The sequence below is a fragment of the Triticum dicoccoides genome, chromosome 7B, assembly GCF_002162155.2.
Source record: "Triticum dicoccoides isolate Atlit2015 ecotype Zavitan chromosome 7B, WEW_v2.0, whole genome shotgun sequence".
Lineage (NCBI taxonomy): Eukaryota > Viridiplantae > Streptophyta > Magnoliopsida > Poales > Poaceae > Triticum > Triticum dicoccoides.
In genome coordinates, this window is record NC_041393.1 from 353905505 (window position 1) to 353910882 (window position 5378).

A 5378-nucleotide genomic window follows, 5' to 3' on the forward strand; every position below is an offset into this window, starting at 1 on the left:
ACACATACACATATGAAAATACTTTCAAGAAGCATACCAACACATATACATACCAAATCATATCCTTGCCATATGGATCTGATCATCCAACACATATACATACCAAATCAAAAGTGCATATGCAACATATATAGCTAGCCAACATATCCAACAACAAGCATACAATGGTTTCATCCATACATACATATATAGGTAGCAAGTTTCACATTGTTCATCCTACAAAATCAAAACAAAAAGGAAGCATAAAGAGAAGAGTAGACTCCATCAACGCAAGTGTGATGCCCAGATAATCAAGCTACAGTAAACTCCTGTTAATGATGTCAGGTCATCATAATTAAAATTTTGCTAAGCCTCACTTATTTCAAACTTAGTTCAAATACAAAATCAAATAACAAGTCAAATTATAGTTTCATAAAACAGTAAGATAAAATTTTTCGTTGGGCTGCAAATATTCACTAACTAATTATCATGTAGAAACCAACATCATTTGGCTCACCATTTAATTCCTAGGATAATATAAAGTGGTCTAACAGCATATTAATTGACCTATTCAATTTCAAAAAAAATGCTTGAACAATTCCATTGGCTCTGAAACTTTTTATGCAACACCATAATGTTAAGCTTGAATTATGTGTGAAATTTTAATAATAACTAAATTCATTTACTATAGCGTTTAAATAGAAAACAGTGGAGAAAGAAAAAAACCCCAGAAAAAGTCTAGCTAATGAAAAAGAGAAAACAAGAGGACCTAAATCTACTGTGCACTTTGGCCCATCTAGAAATTACCCAGGCCTAGCCCATCTATCTCTCCTTCAACCTCAAGTACACGAGCATGTGCGTGGAATTCCCTATTTGACACATTTTGCGTCAAAATGTCAAGGCGCCGCACACCCCTCGACTCGATTTGGGCTGGCCCTTTTATTTCCTCTTCGTTGCCCTCTTCCTCCCTCGTGTTACACGCCACGTTCGTCCCTACCTCCACAGAGAAGCTTTCCTCCCTCATGCCTGGATCCCCTTCTCCTCCCTCATGCGACGGCTGCTTCACCTGCTTCTTCCTCCTGGGGTCCTTCTCCGGCAAGAGACCACCCGCCTCGTAAGCAGTCATCGGGCCACTCTCCTCCCTATTCATTCGCCTCATGGCATCAGATCTGGCTGACATCGTCACGTTGATGTTTATTACCAGGTGGTCAGTGTCTCTGGTGTCGACTCGTCTAGGGTTCTGTCAAGGTCGGCGTCGTTTAGGTCCCCGTCAAGCTTCGTCAAGGTCAGCATCCACAAGGTAACACCCCTATTTTCCCCATTCTGTTCCTTCATCTCTGTGTTGTACCACGCGACCGAGGCATTTTTGTTCATTTTAGCGTTGGTCCATTGTTGCTAGGGTTCTGAGATTAGATGATTCCGAGATCTGTTTGTATGATTCTGAGTTTTAGACAATGGGATTGTGTTCAGAGATTTTGATTCATGGTATGATTCTGCATGATGGTGATTCAGAGTATGATTTAGATAAATGGGATTTTTGTTTGTTTGTTAATTCTGCATGATGGGGTTTGTGTAGCATGATGTAGACATTTTCTTGTGTTGTTAATATGTTCTGTTAGTTTTCTGGATTTTGTAGCAGCATCATGGAGTAGTTCTGGAGACTTGTTAGCTTGTATTTCATCGAGAAGCACGCACCAATCAACATTTAGGCAACACATGTTTATAATTTGGTGTCTTGTTAGCATGTATTTAGTACACACTCTTAGGTTTGCACCTAAGAGTGTTCTGGTGTTCTAGGAATTTGCTCTGCTGTTCTAGGAGCACTTCTACCGAAGAGAGTTTGCACACTATTTTGTTAAATTCTACCTTGCTTGCACACCCTCTGTAAGAATTTGTGTGTATGTCCTGGTTGCAGCCCTTGGAGGATTTTGTGTGTTGCACAAGTTCTGCTATGTCATGAACTCATCACAATCTAGTTGCATTATAACACTATCCCTGTTTCTTCTAATTAGTTAGGACGCGGTTTAGTCAAACCCAATTGTTCTGTCAAATCAAATTGTCTTAGGATTGTACCTGGATTTTATCAGTATTCAGTAATATGTGTTGGTACTTGGTAGGAAATGGCATCTGCTTCTCTGTTTCTTTACAGCTTATGAAGCCTGAATTGTTGTTAGTTGTGCCCTTTGCGAGGACAATGTTAGCTAGCAATGACTTTGTAGTATCTTGTCATTCATGTACCATACTTCTGTACCAATTTTCTTGCAAGTATTATCCAGGAAAATGTTCGTTTAATAATGTTCCTTTAATAAATGTTCTCTTAATAAATATTCTTAAAAAATGTTCGACAAATCAAAAAATGTTTCTACATATATTTTAGAAATGTTCTCAGAAGGGAAAAAACTTTTAAAAAATAATGTTCCCTAAGGCATGTTCCCAAAATATTGTTCGCAAAATAATTTTAGAGAATAATATTCCCTAGGATTGTTCTTTAAATATTGTTCCAATAATTTTTGAAAATATTGTTCGCAAAAAATGTTCTTTAAATAATATTCCTTGAAAAATGTTCCCTGAACAACTGCTCGCTGAATAAATGCTTTCTGAAACAATTATTACTGAATAGTGTACCTTGAAAATTGTTTTGTAAATAATATGCCTTGAAAAATGTTCCCTGATTAATATTCCCTAAAAAAGTTCCATTGGCAGAAAAAAATAATGCCCCCAAATAATGTTCTATTGGCATAAAAAATAATGTTCCATGAGTAATGTTCCTAAAAAAATTGCTTAACATTTAAAAAATAGTCTTGCAACATTGTTAAGGGAACAAAAAATTACATTATTAAGGGAACATCGTTCTATGAAGATTTCTTTGGGAACATTGATGAGGGAACATTATTTAGAGAACAATATTAAAGGAACATTATTGGGGGAACAAAAAAGTGGAACATTTATTTGGGGAACATTACTAAAGGGACATTCTTGTAGGAAAATGATTGGGGGAACAAGTGATATCTGTAAAAAAAATATAATTGAATAATTTTTGCTGAATAATGTTCCTTGGGGTCAACAAAATTTCCTTGAATAAAAGAATGTTCCTTGAATAATGTTCCCTCAATAATGTTCTCCGTAAAATAAAAAATGTTCTTCTAATTAAATATTGATAACTGTTTAATGTTTTCCAGAATGATGTTCCCTAAATAATGTTCCTTGGAAAATGTTGGCACAAGAAACAAACCTATTGAAGATCCAACAAATATTGGCACACCTATTGAAGATCCTTTGCTAGTTCAAGCACTCGAACTGCATGAAGCACATACCAGTAAGTTTTCGAAACTAGAAACTTCAACTTGGCAACAACGTGTGAACAAATCTTTCAAATCTGGGACACTAGTAATTCAACAACAGCAAAAAAAGGCAAGTAAGCAGGTCCTCTTTTCGAACGGAATAGAGAGTGATTTCTACCAAACATTGGTTGGACTTCTTCCCAAGTTAACTTACAGGTATGTAGAAAAAGCATATGAAATATATATGATATGTTCTACATGATTCAAACATAAACATTTTTTTATGCTGTCCATGCTATTTCACATGATTTGTATTTTACTTTTATTCATGTTGTTCTTCTGCCATGAACAATCGAAGGATATTTGAGATTGAAGGAGTTTGGTGGATCAGAAAACTATAACTGTATCATTAAAGACTGGTTGTTGGATAAATCCTCGGGTTGTTGACTGTTTTTGAAAACTAAAGAATAAAGACCAGCTGAACCGAGGAAGAAAAGGCCTCCTACCAAACAACGAATTAGTGCAGCACATCGACATTCTGTTCCTCAGTTTTCGTTTTCACTTCATAGACATTTTCCTTTTCTTAATTATCAACCATTTTCCAGGAAACAAACATGCAGGAGAAGCTAATGAACCAAATGCTAAATCATTTAGATCCTGCAAACAAACTAATCTTATAGGAAAGTAATGTTGGCTTCTTTATTGAATGCTTCCTTGGTAAGATAAGTTCTTTTGTACAAAATGCTCTTATAGATTTTTCTTTTTCAAAGAGGTTAGACTAATAGCTTGTTCACTTCCACAATTCCCTAGGTAAAATTTCCTGTATTCAAGGAAACAATGTGTTTTAATTGTTGCTAACTTCAGAGCCACTTTTTTTTATATCATGAACCCATACTAAAGTGGCGATACATTTCTACCAACAATTAGTGCAGTTACCTACAACTTCAAGGTTTTGTTCGCTGCTACGTATGGAAATACTAGTTCTTTGAACATAGGAAATTTTGAATCAAGATTTGTACCAGCTACCAAGGTCAATTTCAATTTGGTTTTCCATGGAACTCTCCCCTTTTACAAGATTTGTACCAGCCAGCAGCAACTTCTTGGTTCTTTCTCCTAAAAATCAGATTAAAAGTATTTTAAAATTCACAATAATTTCCATTAGTAACTTTCAAGGACAATGAAATTCAGCTGCCATTAGTAACTTCTTTCCTGCAGAGATATGTAAGTTCTCTATTTATTTTCTCCCAAAGACGGAAGCGAGATGTTACTCCCTTAGAGCATCTTTTTTGTACTGAATAGTGAAATTAACTTCTTATAATACCATATTTGTTTCAACAGGGTTTCTACATATTCAAGTGAAGCTTTGAATGCCAATCATTATTTTATCTGAATATGAAGTCAGCTTAGGTAACTTCGTCATCGGCAGTTCCTCCTCTAACAGGGTTCACCCAAAGAATCGCAATTATCAAATATTTGCACCTGTTTATTTTTGTTGCAAGGATTGTGTATTTCCAATAACATATTTCCCCTTTCTATTCTGAAGGGTCTCATTAATGCTGTCAACTTCAAGGGAAATTGCACTGCAAGATTCAACTCAAAGGAATACTTCTGCAGGGAAAATGTTTCATTAATGATACCATTTTTTGTTTTTATCTTGATGCCCCAATGATAGTTTCTTGTAACACCTTGAGCTATGAAGAAAGTCCGAAAATAGCAGAAACAGTTGTGTAAACAAGCTCTAAGCCATGTACACTTTTTTTGCATACAATTTTCATCACTCACTTTGATCAAGCTCTAAGCTTTACATCATGTTCAGAAGGAGTTGTAAAGAAGCTTCAGCCAACACATGTTTAATTTGTAAAATAAACTCTATTTTTTTAACAATTGTTTTAGAAACATAGTTACCACTTTATGACTGTTTTAGACATACTACTTTTGTAACAAAGAGTGAAATTTTCATCTAATTTAGACTTAAAAACAGTTGAATCAGTTCAAACAGTACCTGGGCAGAGAAATTGGAACCTACTATTGATTTGTTTGAGAAACAGTACACAAGTTCAATCATTTTTTAGTTCACAGCGGGAAACAACAGAAACATGAAACAATGAAACAGTAGGA

At 35.3% G+C, this 5378-nt stretch overlaps 1 long non-coding RNA gene across 1 annotated transcript; it reads left to right on the forward strand.

Moving 5' to 3' along the window:
• Positions 1-948: 948 nt before the first annotated feature.
• Positions 949-3436, forward strand: LOC119336440. The gene is made up of 3 exons (XR_005162471.1): positions 949-1093; positions 1184-1279; positions 3159-3436. It is a non-coding gene; the product is annotated as an uncharacterized LOC119336440 (long non-coding RNA).
• Positions 3437-5378: the final 1942 nt, after the last annotated feature.